This window comes from Haliaeetus leucocephalus, unplaced genomic scaffold (assembly GCF_000737465.1).
Source record: "Haliaeetus leucocephalus isolate CR32 unplaced genomic scaffold, Haliaeetus_leucocephalus-4.0 Scaffold802, whole genome shotgun sequence".
Lineage (NCBI taxonomy): Eukaryota > Metazoa > Chordata > Aves > Accipitriformes > Accipitridae > Haliaeetus > Haliaeetus leucocephalus.
Window position 1 is genome coordinate 385,782 of NW_010973238.1, and position 17,369 is coordinate 403,150.

General features: G+C 41.0%; 1 protein-coding gene across 5 annotated transcripts in view; it reads right to left on the reverse strand.

The window, feature by feature from the left end:
• Positions 1-17,369, reverse strand: part of HIC2 (hypermethylated in cancer 2) — a 73,701-nt gene that overhangs the window by 21,550 nt on the left and 34,782 nt on the right. For 2 of the 5 annotated variants that reach the window (XM_010581621.1, XM_010581615.1), the window contains exon 2: positions 10,982-11,051. The exons of 2 other annotated variants lie outside the window; for them this stretch is intronic. The gene's annotated coding sequence lies outside the window, so the exon portion shown is untranslated. Of the gene's footprint in view, positions 1-10,981; positions 11,052-12,552; positions 12,570-17,369 lie in introns of those variants that run through there. One more of the 5 variants, XM_010581616.1, reaches the window with a different exon arrangement.

Consider the following 17,369-nt stretch of genomic DNA (forward strand, 5'->3'; position numbering starts at 1 on the left):
GAGAAGAGCTACTTGGTTGAGCTATAGCTCTGCATCACAATACAAAGGTGTTCTTCAGCATGAAGAAGAACTGCTCCCATGCCACCCATCTCACAAAAGGCATCTTGTAGTACTTAACAGGGAGCCGGAGCACCGATGGATGTGAGAAGCTGCTGACCAGCATGCATGGCCTCAGAGGTAGAGGACCACAGGGCCCTGTAGAATCCTTCTGTCTTATTCCTCCTTAATAGCACAAGCACCTTCATTTTTCAGTGAGTGATTCTTGCAGCAGTTTTTAGGAGAGAGAGTACACGAGTGAGAACGCACGCACCAATCTTGATGAAAAGTCTAATTTATGAGGAATCTACCACATCCGTAAGTTATTTCACTGGTTAATTAATTCAGATTTCCAGGTTTGAGCACACATCAGGTTTGTCTGCTCATCCCTACAGTAAATAGCTCCAGGCATCACAAGCAGCCGTCAGGGATGAAGGCAGTGCCAAACTAAACGTTCTTCTGAAGTGGCGTAGGTAGAACTGTTTCAGTCCACCTCTGCTTTATAACTGCTCGAGGGCTGAGTGATACAGTGGGTTCAATGAACCCCAACTCATCAGTCCAGCGCAAGTCAGAAGCAAAGAGAAATTCTCACATATCTACATCCCAGTCATCTGTTCATCTCACTGGCCATCTCTGATCAAATGAGTGCAGAATAAGGCCGTTCCATGATACTTCATTCTCAAACAAATGAGCAGGACCCCAAAGCCGCCAAATCCATCTACCCCTAGGAACATGTACACTTCTTACTACTGGCATTTCTTATTTTCAAGAGGTCTCAAGTCCATAGCGATAAAAATCAGGATTAACTGCCAGGTGAACTCTTACTCTTTAACCAACAATTTATTACACTGGGTCTTTGATTATCAAGCAAACATCTGTTGCAAATGCCACGCCATGTTCTCAGACACCAGAAGTTTAAATATTGAACAGTCCCCCATAACCAAGATTTAGCATCTTTACGTTTTCTTTATTCTTTGCCAGCGGAAGCGTTAGTGACCTCCTGGCCAGTTAGCAGCCAGCCTGGTAAGAGCACTGAACTTTACACATTTGTCATGAGATCTTAGAATATACATTGTCACGTCTTTCTCGAGCAACTTGAAACCAAATCACAAGAGCAGGTCTGTGTCCCCAACAGACAAATGAAGGCCCAGCTGTATTTCATAACTGTGCAATATACATGATGTGCACTTCCAGAAACCTTAGTGACACATCTAATGCAGAAACACTTATTTAAGAACCTATTTAAAGAAAATCCCCACATTTAGTACAGGAGTGCAATCATTCTCTTCATTTTTCCACAAACATGTTTCAGACTTTGGGAAAACCAGGTCTCCTGAGCAACCTCTCCGTATACCCAGAGTGAGCTGTGTGTTCCCATAGGGAGATAGCAGCACACCCATTTTCTTTGACGACTCAGAAAGTCTGAATTTCTAGGTGAGACCAGAACAAAATAACTTATTTCAAATAGGAGTAGCTGAGAACAGAACTCTTTACAGGCCTCCATCTAAATGCTCAACTCCCACTCTTGTCCGTACTTGCAAGCATTTAATCCAACTGAGGTTCTTCACCAACCTCCAGCTATTTCGTGACATGCCTGTCTTGGGGTATAAAATCCTAGAGAGCGTCCCCTTAAATCAAATACATTCATTATATAATTGAAGAAGTTTTATGGGGGAAAATGGCAAAATTCTACTGTCATTAAGAAAAAAAATTAGTGATCTAGTACATAGCAATGATTAGCCAGATAGCTATCCTTTTTTACTGAGGAACCAGACTCATAATTAAGGTGGTTTTTTCTTAAAATAATATATAAACAAATTATTGGAAAGTTTTACACAATTTTAACCAGTGGAATTTCAGAGTTCAAATAAATTACAAGCTATTTTGCTGTTGGACTGTCTGCCTCTAAGGTCACAATTAATTTAATTTTTGGAAGTTACAGTACCAAACACATGACTAGGAGTAAAATAAGAACAACTTCTTTAGGGCTTTCTTGCAGTTTGTATAAAATATACAGAAATATACAAATATACAGGAAAATAGGAGCCCAGGTGCACTTATCTTCAGAGGCAGCTCACACACCTTGAGAAGTATGTAAAACATGACAAATTCGAAATTCACTTGCCCATTTAAATTTTGGGGGAGGGTAATGGAGATGAGAGACAGAGGAAGGGGAGGGAAAAAAAAGGGACCAAGTGTTATGTTAGTGACTTTATATATGAACACACAGAGGGAGTTTCCTTTATCTGTGTATCACATCATAGCAAGTACAGGAAAAGCCATGACAATGCCATGCCAGCAGCTAAATGTGCTTTTATTTATTTATTTATTTATTTATTCAGATAGCATGCAATGGTAGAGGAAGGGTGGATTTAAATCAAAGTAATTTAAAGCTACCAATTTTAATCTTGTTTTACATTTACACTCTAGTTATTTTCATAAAGGATGACCAGTGGCTGGTAACTACTAAGCCGTATTGATTTGCAACTAAATATAGTCTGCTGTCAATTTGGTATTATTTTTTGCTAACCAGAGAGCTGCACTATCTCCAGTTGAAACATTTATTCTATTTTACAGGTATTTATCCAGCTGACATTTTTTCCTCCTTTTGTTATTTTAATAAACAGCCAATGACTTTTAATAGACATTTTATTTTTCTCATTTGAATCAGACTGCCTGAAAATTCAAAAAGTAACCATCCATTGAGAATTTTCTGACTTCATTTTCTTATCAAGCATACTAAACATTTAAGTCCAAACATGTTCAACATTTAAAATAAACTCTTTAATAAAAAGAGAAGAAGTGAGCTGTAGCTGATGATTTAAAGCTGAATTCTCATTGCCTCGTGCTTCAAAATCTAGAGCTACCAGATATTTGCCTCCCATTATATCTAGTTCTTATTCACCAGCTTGGAAAAGGAAAACAAGCATCTTAAGCTTCTTAAGCTTTCACTGTTTTCTCAACTGAAATCCTCTACTGCATTTAATAAACTCAAATTTAAAAAAAAAAAAAAAGAAAAAATAATTGGCAAAAATGGCCTCAAGCTCTCCCTGCAAAAGCAGCTACATCTATCAAAAGCCCAGTACTTTCTTACAGACTCCTGTTCGTCATGCTTAGGGACAGACTTTCTGCAGTTGAGCGTTCTGTCTTTCCTTAAACCTTTGGCAGAAGACAAGTAGTGCCCAAATAAAGACAGACCCAAACTCGGTAAGATCTATGAAAATTGTTTAAGGCAGCTATTGTAATTTCAAGCAGATATTTCTTCCTAGGTATTAAAAAGATTGTTCAATTCAGTAGCCTTTAGCCACTACACCTACGATGCACTTGACTCTTGGTCAATAACCCACAAATTCATAACACAAAGACTACTAAAACACAAATGGAAATAAACAACAGTGGGGAAAGAGAAACCCTCGCACACCATGAAAGCAAGAGGCACATATCAATTTCCTACAATATGCATTCTGCTTCCCTTTCTGTGGCATACGTACTGAGAGGCTGAGATTGTGTCTGTCGACATTCTGTTTAGCAGTTTATATTGGAGAGAAATAATTTTTTTCCCCCCAAAATCTTAATACACATGCCAAATGTAAAAAGATAAAGCTTAATTTGCAATCAGGAAGATGGCAGAGGAACAGAAGTCAGAGCTTCACCTGATCAGACACAATTTTATGTGAAAAGTGCAGAAGAAAGAGGTATTCATGAAACCCTCCCATGCTACTTCCCAATTCATGTTTGTCTTCACAATCAATGACATTTCTCAAACCATTTCTGCACTAGGTTCCTTATTTGTTTATTCCTTCCCAAGGTAGCACTTCCATTTATGAAGTTCACACCGTAATTGCTAGCACAGCCCTGGCTGCCTGTCAAGCTTAGGAAACCTGAAATGAAGTCTTTCCCTTTGCCTGCTGGGGCTCAGACCTAGGCAGCCTAGCTACTGCTTCTGCAGCCTCCACAAAAGGTCCGTGTCATTTCTTTAAAGCAAATGCTTCATTAAGTGATGAGGCACAGCTATTAGCTCACATGCTCCTTTCTTGTAATAATGTGTGTACACTTACATGAAAGAGTAGAAAGGAATAAAAAGTCAATACATTTATTGTGTCCCTGTGGCTGCATGAACGTCAGAGCAAAATGAACCATTTGTTCTTGAAGTCGGCAGACACTCATCCTATGAGGAGGCTTGCCTAACAGTTTTCAGTATGTGAAATAAATGTAAAATTTCACCTGATTATCCAATGGTTGCTAGTAGGTTAACGGTGACTCATATTGCCACTGACAGAACACACCTCAGTTACATTTTGAGCAAGACTTGCTGCACTTCAGCCAATCTTACAGCAATCTTAACCAGGAGAGGTGCATCATGCGTGTAGCTACTGGTTTCTTAATGGTGGAGGATCTTGTTCAAGCTCATCCATGACTACAGGTTAAGCATCCAGTAAGCTGGCTGCTATGATTACAACAGGAAAAGTAGTAGTATATTAGACACAGTGCCCTGGTCCTACATCATGCTGGACAACTCTCATATATGTAGCTTGGATGTTGATAGACTCTCCCTGGATAATTTAGCAGTTGTTGCTAGATAGCAAACATGCAAAATGAATCGTTCCATTCATACAGGTTTTTGAAAAAACAAAGTCTGGATGTGTTGAAGGGATAAAGCCAGTAAAACCTCTTTGCTCCTTGCTATAAACATCAGTTTGCTGATGTGGGGGGAGTAGCGAGCAGGGGGAGTAAAAATACACATCCCTTCTTTAAAAGGAAGATGACTTGGTACCTCAGAAATAGTTTAGTAAGAACACTATTTCCCTTACCTAATAAAGTTCCTTGTCCAGTATTAAAGCAAAGTAATCTTTCAGTAGCATTTCAGCCACCTCAAAGGGCAATTTAAAAAATAATGTAGGGTTTTGATGTTTAAACAAGCTTTTCCAGCAATTACTTGTTAATAGCATCCAGAGGCTCCAAGAAGCAGGACCCATCATCCCAAGCAATTTATAGTAGCAATACATAGAGTGAGGCAGAGGATTTGAAGGGAAGGAAAACGCTAGGGGCAGAGAGAGGGGGGAGGGTTAAAAACCACAAGTAAGATTGCTAAGTATATCCGACATCTAAAAACTAGAATAAAAGCCAATGCCATGCACCAAAGCTCTCTGGAAATACAAACTGTTAAAAAAACCAAAACAAAGAGTCATTACTTCCTTGTTTGCCCAATCAGATCAGACCTGTGCTTTAGAGAGCTCCAGACTTTTGCTACTCCTTTGGCAGCCCCGTGCCCTTGAGTATTCAGGTGTGCCAGGCAATGACAGCTGACAGGTACAAACTCATTTGCCCCAGGGCTGCCTGGCATGTGAACTCAGAAGGGCTCTGTGAGCTGGTAGAGAAATCTCCCAAGAAAAGAAAGAAACTCTCACAGAAAAGCCTCTCGTAGCCCTCCTCCAAAGAGCTGAGCTGCATTGTTTGTAAGGTGCGTTATTCATGCTCGTGCTGCAGTCCGTACTCCTCCTCAGGGCAGGGGAATGCCACGCTGCAGCGAGCTCACTTGCTCCCAAGTTCACGTGGAAGCATTCCAAGCTACTCAGCTTCTGACAGCTCTCCAACTGCTCTTCCACGCTGTATTGCTTTACATTACATTGCTTTCCCTGCCAGGAGGCACTGCTGTATTACAGTACAATCATCTAGCAAAATGTAAAACTGATTTTTTCACCTCCCAAATACCAACTGACTGTTGCCACTGCAGTCACAACTATAAGACCTGTTTCATATTAAACTTTCCTGGTTTTTTGTATATACAAGAGATGTTAATATCTTCCCTCCTCTTCAGCCTCCTTCCCAACTTGCTGCTTCTTGCCTCCCTGTCATGCTCCCCAGTCCTTTCTGTGGAGGGCAGCCACCCCAGCTTCCAGCCCAAGGTGTCACTACTATTAAGAGTTAAAATGCCTAAGCCAGCTCATTAGGTACATTTTCAGGCAACCCAAGTAACTATAGCCCTAAACACAGAAAGTGAGAAAAATAACTAGAAACATTGTAGTGACTCACAGTTTCATTAGCAAGCTCAGCTTTTTGTTAAGTCAGAATTTTAACAAAGAAAGCAGGCTACAGAGGCATTTTATAAACACACACATTTTTAAGGTATTAGGAGGCATTTGGCTCCTAACTCTCTTCATTTCAGTGTGCTTCATGTTACTTGTGGGCTGCAAGGCAAAACTAGTTCCCTGCACTGCAGTGTAGCTAGTTTCTTTTCTAGTTTTGTACTATAAACATAGCCATATTATAAGAGCAAAGGTCTAGCTGTCTGTTCTTCAGGAGTAGCCAGAATAGCCCTCTTCCCCCCCCCCCCAAAAAAAAAGAAGCAGGGGCAGTGGGGGAGGAAAAGCAGTGAAACAGAGTACAGGCAGCCTTCCCTTCTTATACCCTGTGCCATTGTTAAAGATCTCCTGATCCAGAGGTTGCATCCAGGCCATCACTTTTAATAAGAACTTATCCGTCCTTCATCGATTTTTCAATCTGTTTAGACTTCTTCTATCCATAACACCCTTTGGCAATGAGTTTCACATGGTAACTGCTGCTTGACAGAGTGCCTCCTCTTGAATCAATTTAGTTAACACAAGAACTGTGAAGAATCACTCCCTGCTCCCCTTCCCCACCCCATTCATTACAGTATAAAACATTTGCAATTTCTATAATAAGTCATCTCTTCTCTATGGCAAGAGAAATCACTTCGACTGACTTGAGACCCATCTTTGATGGTCTTCTCTGGACCTTCCGTAGCCCTCCACTACCTTATCAGAACTGCATAGTGTTTAAGATACTGGCACACCATGAGTTTACGTAGCAGCATACTGATGGTTTCTGTTTGGTTTACCAGGTTGGGTAAACATCCAGAGTTTGCTGATTCTTCAGGGAGTGCAGCATTTCCTCGCAGTTGGCCATCAGTCTCTCTGCAAGACCTTTTTGGGGACTCACATCAGATAGTGCTCTTAAGTAGTCTGCTGAGGTGATAGGTGAAAATTTTTTTTCATCTCCCAACAACTGCTGCCACAGATCTCTCCATTTTTTTTACCCAATTCAAGCCAGTCAAACTCACAGCTTTCAAACCCTGCCATTCCGCCCCCCCCCCCCCAAGTCTTCCCAAAAGCATGGCAGTTTGCAGCCACTCACAGCTACTTTCTTTCACCTGTATGCCCAGTGAGAAGTCCCACAAGCCAGAGAAGCAGAAAGTACATGGTTCTCCCCAATAATCAGGGGCAAGCACTGTTGCATTAAAATCTATACTGAGCAACCAAGGGAACTTTCTTAAGCTTATCCCAGCGAATATCCCAGTCTTAAGAAATTTCCCAGGTGTCCCCATATAATGAGTGACTGTCCTGAAGGATCAATCAGACTTGGCACTGTGATGCACAATTCACTACCCTGCCTCATGAACCCATGCTAATCCCAAGAGATGTGCTTCACCAAATATAGCTGCTCCCTATAATTGCTTGGCTTATCTGCCCTCTCTTAGCTGAACTACCATAGTTCCAAAAGCCCTTAAAATTAATGATAGATATGATCAATTAAAACCCATCTACCTGTATAGTGCTATGTGTATCACTTGTTCACAACAGCACTGTCAGTCACAGTGCTCAGCTGCAGTTTCTGTATGCTTCTTAGTAGCATACAGAAATACTTAGTACTGCCAAATCAGTGAATGCTGGGAAAAACATCAGAGCAGTTTGTTTGACCCCAATTTCAGAATTTCTGGGAGACAGTTGTAACATGCCATGAGAAAGATAACACAAAACAAAGTTATGAGCTGAAACACTGCATCTCAGCATACCTGACCAGAAAACTGAGCAGGTAATTTGAGCAAACACAGACTCCTGTGAACATGTGGTTAACAAAAGTAGCTCAAGACAGCTTAACAAAATAATAGCACAGACACATTTTACTTCCATAGTTACAAATCTCTGAATTGGAATGAGCAAACTATAGAAATAACAAGCTCTGTACATCAACAAAACTCTAGTACTACCCACGAGCATAAGATAGCATGCAAAAGCTAGGCGAATAATGTAAGCCAGTTCAGCATATTGAAATCTAAACCTTCCTTCTGGATGTCTCATTTTCTGAACATTTTGCATACAGTGCCTGCAAAAATAACACTGGGTGTGTTACGTGCTGGGGAGAAGAGTCCCTTTCCTTCTGTTTCTTAAGGAAACTAATGTGGGATAGAACATGACTTTTACTCAATAGGATGAGAAATTCCGCCGAATCCCTAGCTGGAGCTCTGACATAAAGGCAATTCAGAAAGTCAGCCAGAGACCTGCCCACACCCATCACCATTATTTTCCAAGACTGGAATGAGAAAAAGTTGCATTTAAGTTTTGCACTCAGCCTCAGATGTTGGTCACCTCAATTTTCTCTTTTGAATTATACACACAATATATACACACACATATATAAATCACTTCTGGTGTTTCTTCTGAAATCCCTACTCTGACTGTTCTTGAAGTGCTGAATCTAATAGATGGCTTCCCCATTTAATTTACCCCCATATTATAAAATGCTGCCATCCAGCGAGGGATCAGAACCAGCTAGGAGCTTAAATACGGAAAACACAACAGCCTGCTCACAATGAGCAGAAAAAGTTATCATTGTAAAACAGTTCACAAAAAGTGTCTTAAACACTATTATGAGAAAGTGGCAGTCTTTTCAGAGCTACACCAAGCAGCAAAAAGAGTTTGAGTTACAGGGCTACGTCACTTGCCGCTGTCTGGGAAGATGTGCACAATTGTCTAAGGCAGCAGTTAGTATCTCATTGGACTCCTGTCCAGGCCTTGAGCTGTAAAAAGTCACCATGTACTGTTTGCTCACATTCCCTTTCTTTGGTAACCAATTGAGAACATGTTAGTTAGTTTTAGCATGAGCCAAGAAAATGCATTTCTTCTTAGTCTAAAAACACTAGCTCCAGCTCAACTGGTTTCAGAGAAGATTTAGCTGAGAAGAATGAGGATGCCCTCCTTGAGATAGATGTTCTGGCCTCTTGTGGGCATAACTCTCCCAGCAGGACTTGACAATGGATAATGTTATTGCAGAAAATGCATTTAAGCTCAGTTCTATTAATATGGTCCTCATCCAGTTGAGACTAGAGTATCTCTGTTCACCTGGTATCTTCCTCATTTATCCTGCCATTGTTCCAGAAGCAGAACTATTACTGGTGAGGAAAAGTTACCCATAGTAAGGGAATGGGTTCTTCTTCTAAGCCACAGAAAGAGGACAATGGGTGAATTTACTTTGCAATTTGAGAAGAATACTTCTTATCATCTAGGACATTTGCATAAAACAGCTTCCTCAGCTCTTGGTTTAATGAATAAAGGAATCAAATCTTTCAATACGTATTGCAAATAACTGCAAAGATTTGCCATCTGAAACAGCTATACATGGCTCTCTCTCCATACCCACCATCTACAAGTAAACATTTCTCAAGAGATCATCTGGGAGAGCTGGAAGTGGGTGGAGCTCAATGCCTAGCCAAGTTGACTCTTCAAGGAAAAATTTGGACAACATAATGCTGAAAGTCTTGGAGATACTTTGCAGTGGCTTCGCTATGTTCAGTTTTTCCTCAAACAGATGTTCTTAAGATTTTCTAACATGCTGGTAATTTTCCTGCTGTATCAAAGTTCTTGATACCTACTTGGGAGAAAACTTGGTTGATACATTAACATTTGCATGGCATATTTCTTTGTGCTGTGAAAAAAGTCAAGTGAAGAGGTGAAGAAACTTGCCCCAAAGTCAGAAGGGCAGCTGCAGAGCTGAGGAGGGACCCCCATCCTCACTCCCTTAACTCCTTGTCATTTTGCAGCTAAAGAAAAGCACAGCCAACAGGCAGTTAGATGAATGACAAACCTGCACAGCTATCTGGCTTCAACGGCTTGAGCTAAAGCTGCTTCTTACAGTCAGTAGCAGAATCATATCCATCTCCTCTCAGGGGCAAGCCCTGAGAGCCACCTAGCAGGCATACACTGGTGATACACTATAGCCCATGATCTATCCATGGGGTTAGGCAGAAAGTAGTATCCAAGGTACCTATCATGGCAACATCTAAATGCAAGTATCAGAGCACTTTACAGACAAAAAGGTCTTTCCCCCAGGCTGTTTAAAATTTGCATGTTCCTGTGTAGCACTGAAGATAGCAGCAATGGTGATTCATTAAGATAATGATTTAAGTAGGAGGCTTAAGAAAGTCAGGGTGGATTAACATCCAAAGGGCTACAGTTGGAGCTTCTCCACTCCAGGCTGCCACCTTGCCTTTTAAGGGAAGGGAGGAATTCCAAAAGTCAGGAGAACTATCAATTAACAGCAACTATATCACAACTACAATGCATTAAAGCACAAGAGCACCATCTCTACTCCAGCCCATCCTCCTTGGCAAGGTCAAGCACAAAATTTTATGCTGCAGGAAAATTTCATGGCATTATAAATTATTGGCTTTTCCTTTATTTGATTAGTTTGTTAGTGTAGGCTCTCCTCAAAAAAAGATTGTGTAAAATTTCTTTTAAACTAATTTTCTCTCCATCTTAAAAACAATACAAGTTTTTCTCTGATGAATTGTCTTTCCCCATTATGAAATAATCAGATGGATTTGATAAATTGATTGTTCCCCACATAATAATGTAAATATACACATTGGAAAAAAGCACACAAGTCCTTTCCACACCCCAATATTTAGTCAAATTGTGATCAGTTGCAAGTTGAAACATGCATTCTGTCCGTAACATGAAGTTAATGCTCAGACAGTAACAGGCAGCTCATACTTCATCCCTGCTAAGAGAAAGGCCTTTGTACAGTGATTTTGATATAATACTTTCAGTTGCCTTCTAAAGAGATGCACAGGCAACCAATTTTGCTATTCTTCTGCTCACTCATAGTAGTTGCAATAGGGCATCCCAGTGTATATTGCCCCACTCACCGCTAGCTGTGCTTGGTCTGAACGTCTTCTAGGCACTCTATCCCATGCTGATTCAGTACAGAATAGCTTCCTAGAATGCAATTATAGAAAGAGTAAGGGTTTGTCTTAAAAAGGGATTATTCCAGAACAGCTATTCCTTATTAACTATTCCCAATCCCCTCTTCATTAGGATGATGAAGTTAATTGGGAATAGCTCTTCTGCTCAGATTTGTAACTTACCTTGGTCTGAATCAATGACCCTGTTTAGATGAGCCCTTAGTACAGCATCATACAATCATAGCAATGGCTTCACCAATAAAAACAGACTCCTAATTGCAATGAAAGTAGAGCTACTGCATGGACACATCTCAGCTGAGTTTGTTGTAAGTTGGGCAGATAACAGGATCAAGAAATACATAAAAAAATAGTTGTACCTATAATGTTAGATCTCATCAGTACTGCATGTGACATTTTGTACTTTACAAGTCTCTGGATCTGCTTTGTTCAAACTTGGTTTATTCCTTAGGTATATGGAGACCTTAACAGCAGGGAAATTTTGAGTTCTGTAGCTTCTTTGTTTATTAAGTTCTTAGCTTGCAAGATTTCTCATCCAAAAAGGGCTGAGAAAGTACCTGGCACATCTTGGATGCTTATTGAATACATTAAATAAATCAAACGTTTTATGATAAAATTCCACTCCCCCACACCAAACAGATGTAGGTGCAAGTCAAAGAGGCTTGAAAAATTGCACTAAAATTGATTTTGCTCCAGTTTTCCCCAAAGGAAAAAACTTGTGTGTGGGTTGAGACAAAAACACGGAAAATTTCAGCTATCATGAACAACTGAAAAGAGAAATGGAGGAAAGACAGAAGCCAAAACTGAACTTCACATTTGGAGTACATAATTTATATTCTCTACAGTGTTCTGTATTACAGGCTTTCCTGGACTTACACATTCAGTGAAAGTCTTTTCCTTGGGCTCATCACACTTCTAGAAAAAAATGCCAGATAGATAGCTTAATGCTGGAGTCTCCTAGCCTACTCAGGGGAAACCATAGACCATAGAGAAGGTTCTTTGGTTGATTTCAGATTCTGAGAGGCTAGAAAAGATAGGACCCAACATAGCTGAGGATGTCTGTCACAAAACTGGGGGAAGAGTTACTTATAGACACTTGTCAAGTCCTGCAGCACAAAAATCTGAGAAAAATCTTGAATACCTACAACTTAAAATATATGCAAAGCCATCTCATGTTGCATATGTTATTGGAAGGGAACAGAAACAAAACAGACTCTGTTAAGGTTGCTTCTAGACTGTTAGAGTATGACTTGATTTGGTATGCCTGACTGTTAAACTTCACCATCTGCATCACTTTCCGCACCTGAGGTCTGTGCCCAGGAAGTTGGGTTCTGGTGAGGGGCATAGGGCAGAAAGTTTCAGTGGTCACAGTTCAGTCATTTCCAAGGATGATACTGGCATCTTAAAGGAGCTTTCTGACAAAGACAGCACAGAACTCACTATTTCAGGGCAGCATTCAACTGCCAGACCCGCACGACCGTTTCTTGTGTCCCTGCAACTCCTTATTCATACCACACCTCCCACATTCACACTGACAAAGCTGGTCCATCCTGTACATGGAGTGAATCAGGGATCCCGTGTCAAAAAATAGCAGGTGATCCAGCCTGCCATTACTTGATCGCAGTATCTGCGTAACTACCAGTCTTCCTTTGCATATAGGCAATCTTAGTCCATGTATGTAATATTTTATAAGCAAGTTTTATGGGTTCGTTTCCCCATAGAAGAGAAAATTGAGAGACATGATAGAAAGGGGAAAGGGCAATTATAAATATATGCAAGTCAAATCAGGAAAAAAAAAAAAGGAAAAAAAAAAGAAACTGAAACCACTTCCAGTCTCTCTCTCCAACAAATTCCACACTCTCATGGTCTCTGGCACCACTTCACAGTAACCTCAAAAGATGTTCACCTGCTCCCACAGCACTAAGAAACAAACAGTGAAGCAGGAACAAAGAAGCTCCCACCTAGGATGACCAACGTAATCCCCTGACAGCACATCACAAAGGAAAAACCTTATCATTAAAGCAGAAGAAAAACAAACACACAGGCACACACACACAGCTCTACTGCTGTGCGCTATTAGCATCCTCCCCATTTTCTATACGCATCTAATATCAGGAGATTTATATTCAGGCCAAAAGCTCATGCTGGCAGGAGAGGAAAGTACTTTGGAGAAAAGAGGGGAAGGGGGAAAAAAAAGCCTACAGTTTCTTGGCTTGTGATCAGGAGGCTGGATGCATTCTGTGGAACTAGGCCAAAGCGTTAGTTATTATATTCAAGAGAACATCTGAATCCCAGCTCAAGGGAGCCGAGTTTGCGGCTCTCATTTATGCTGTATATCAATTGAATATCAAACCACATTTTCCGCCTTCTGAATAATAAAGCTTAATAGTTTGGGACTCCCATATGGTCTATTGTTAAAATATTTCCAAACACTGGCTGCTGTTTTATTTCTGAAAGAAAGATTTCTCTTTCCTCTTCAAGCTTTACTTGTTTAAAAGATGCTTGTAGTAAAAACTAAATATATTAATCTTTTAAATATTTCCAGAGTTTTAAGAAGGGCTGAAAAAATGAGGGGATAAGGAAACGCAAATACATTTTGAAATTGGCTTTTTTTTTTTTTAATGTCACATGCAAATGTTTGTTCCAGGCAGAAGCAGCTGGTGCCACCAGGCTCTGCTGTTCAGAACAGGGGGTGCAGAAGCTTTCAGAAACCATGAGCTGCTCTAACAAAGGAGGACCACACAGACTCAAACCATTCACAAAAGGACCCAGGCCGATTATTTGACTATTACTTACAAGGAAGCTTGGCCAGTAACGTAGGCAATAAATACTGGAGAAACCTGTTCTGTGCATAACCCGGGTTTGTCTTTTCACAAGTCCTGCTCTCTAATTAGCTACTCATTCCTGGAGGGCATTGCTGATGGATGGAGTGTATCAGTTTGGTATATTTTTTTTTAAAAGTTAAGAAAGTTGTTAAATAATAAAAGCATCAGTATGAAAACCACTCTGCAGTGCGTTAGGAACAGTCACTAGTGCTCCTTCCCAGTCACACCAGAAAAGGGTATTCCTGTTCTTTGTACTGTGCAGAAAAAGACTTAGTGGCAGAGAGATTCTCTAACTTGCAAGGGCCGCAGTGCCCTGCTCAGAGCCTGGATGAGAACTGAGAAACGCTCATCTTTTGGTCCTGCATTCACCCCCCATTCAATTAGCATGGCAAGACTCAACTGCTCAATGAGCAGAAGTGAAACCACGCAGCACTGCCTGGTTGTGCACTGGTGTGAACCTCCAGCTCCACCTCACCCAGCTCTTGCCCTCTCTATGAAATGCTTCAAGCTCGCTCTGACAGGAGCTCTCAGTGCAGCACCAGCTTGCATGTCTGCTGGTCAGTCAGCAAAGCAGAAGGTGCTGAGCTAGGCATGGCCAACAGCATAACACAGCACAAAAATGTAGCAGTTCCTATGGCCCAGGGAGCCACGTGGAAACTTCTGCTCTCTCCTCCTTATTCTTCTGTTCTAGCCTTCATTGCTGCTTCTCATTCCCGTCTCCTACTTCCCTCCTTCTGCTTGTGTGTTCCCCTCCCCTCCATCACCTAGCTGCCCCCCATCGCCTGCTGTCCTCCAGTGTACAGGTCTTCAGAGTCAGCTGTCCTAACCCTGAAACTGGTTGCTCATACTCATCAGCTGCCTCCTCGCCAGAAAGGAAGAAATTCCAGTATTTCAACATTCGCTTTCATCCCAATTCAGGGAGAAAAACTGAAATTAGAGACTCTTTGTAAAACGGAAGTTCACAAGTTTAAAAAAAAAAAAAAAAGAGAAACCTATTTGTGAACACCAGTGCACTTTGTGTCATTTGAAATGGATTATTTTTACATTACTGAAACCAAAGTTGGTTCATTTTGGTTTGGTGACCTGACCCGAGAAATTTTGTTCTGAGTCAGTACACTATTGAACTGCTTTTATTCCCACAATGCTGCATAGACTCAGACACTGCAGTTTGGCAGCCTGATAACCCTGGTCTCACTTCTGGGGCAGTTCCCATAGCACACACTGAGGTGTCTCGTGGCACAGCACGGTCTCCAGGAGAGCTGTAATGCCATATGGGAAGGCCGAGGCCCTTGGAGTCCAGCAGAAGAGGATGGGTACATCAGACAACAGCTCTCTGAGCAGCTGAGGGCTACCTGGAATCCAACACTGTTTTGAACCAATTCTGAGTGAAGCCTTTCAGACCAGTTAAAGAAAAGCAAAGCAAAGAGCTATTCCCATTCAGGTAGTATAGACAGGTCAATGCAATTTTTCTGGTAAAAAGCTAGTTTATTAATTTTACAGGTGATCAGCAATCTAGAATTGGGCTTTTCTGGAAAAAAATGTTTCTATTTTAAAGAAACTGTATTTTTCCCTGAAAAAGCCACTCCAAAGAAAAACTTAAATCAGTCTCCTACTGACTCAGTAGCATTCTTACAAACTGTCTTAAAAATAATACAGTGAACGAAGCTCACTCTTACAGAAATTTCTCCAGCAGGGAACTTAATTATAGCAATATCAGCTGCCCTTTGCCTCCTACACAGCTCCTGTTGTGACCCAAGGACTGTAGAATTGAGTTCATCAACCGAGTATAACAACTAGTTTAGAGAGAGTCTGACAAGTATTGAACTAGAGGTTTTGCAACAGATGTCTGAATGGTCGATCCCTTGCTGCTTCTAGCGGAGGCATGGACACGGCTTCTGTGATAGCTGGGTAGAAACAAGTGCGGGTAGAGTTGCTGAAGGCTCCGAGTTCTGCCCCAAACATTAGGGGTGCCACCAACTCATGCTCAACAAACAGCTCTTAAAACAAGTGGAGAGGACTCAGTGGGAGGATTAGTATGTATTCACAGAGAGCTGTTTTAGTAGTTTTCCTGTAGACTCTATAATGCTTCTCTTGTAATGTGTGTTCTTACCCCTAGGTCTGTATATCTGAGAGAAGGTAGAGTGCAAGTGCATGTATGGTTTTGATTTACTTTAGAAAAAAAGGAAAAGGAGAGACACTTAGCCTGTAGTTTCAGTGTTGGAAACTGCAATAAACCTCTCTTTTTAAACCCCATAACCTTGTGACTGTTTTATAGTTATAAGGAATCATAACCAGAGAAAGATTTAGCCTAACAGTGATCTGCCCTCAAAGACATTAATCTGTCACATCTAATAGAAGGGGAATAAGGAGACAAACCTTTCTGCTAAGTAATTCAAACAGATGGCATATGGCTTTGGTGGGAACTTACTGTAAGTTGCCCCTGTAACAAGGGTAAATTTGACAATGCTGCACACTCAAAGACACTGTTTACGAGTCAATGTGAAAAATATCTCTGCATGATTTCCTTGTGTTTTAAAACCTGAATTCTCTATGATCATATCTCACCGCTTTTGTGGTTGACACATCCAACCAGCTTCCCACCCACTTTTTCACCCCCTTTATGCCAGTAAGACTGAGTCTTTCTTTTGTTTGCAATGTTTTCCTCTTCTCAAAGTAGTTCTTTACTTTTAAGGGATCAGCAGAAGATAATCATGTGTATCGTGCCAATATGTTAAAGCACAGTTTTCTATCAATATTTCAAATATAATTTTGTTTGTCTGGGCTTCTAGTATCTTCTTTCTTACCCCATAAAGCACGCAAAAGTCTTCAGGTTAGTTTCTCTTTTCTTTCCTTCTCCATGCCTTATATGGGAAATAAAGGGTTTATTTTCTCTCCATCTCTCTTCTTCCCCCAAATCCCAATCCCCAGCTTCTCTTTTCTAGTTTTATCATGAGTTCTCTCCCTCCTTTTTTTCATCCACTGTGTTTCTCCAAACTCACAGTAAAAAGCATTTCTGGATCGCCTTGCTCTGGGCTCCTTCCTCTCCTCCAGAGGAGCAATAAATGGCTCCTGGGACACTTTGCTCTGTTTCCTCTCTTGTAAAAAAGCCAAAGCTTACTCAACTCTCTTTTCCTCAGGTCTGCCACTCAGCCCACTAACCTATCCCCATTTTCCACCCACACTGAACAAGCCATAAGGTTTCCAAACTTGTCTGGAGAGCTTAATCCTAAATTCAGGTCATTGTCCTATAAGAGACCAGGCATGAAACCAATACCAATGCTTAAGAGTTCTCATGATATCTCAAAGCAGGTGAAAACCATTATTGTCGGATTCCTAGCATGCAACAAGACTGATAGGGAGCAATGAAAGGTATGAGGCAGCAAGAAACCAAATTCACATGCAGTGGCAGTCCAGGAGAGTATACTGAATTCAGAGGAGCAGTAAACTTAGACACTGGTTTTCCAGACCAGTCAGAGGAGGATTGGTATTAGAGGACCTGAGAATAATCC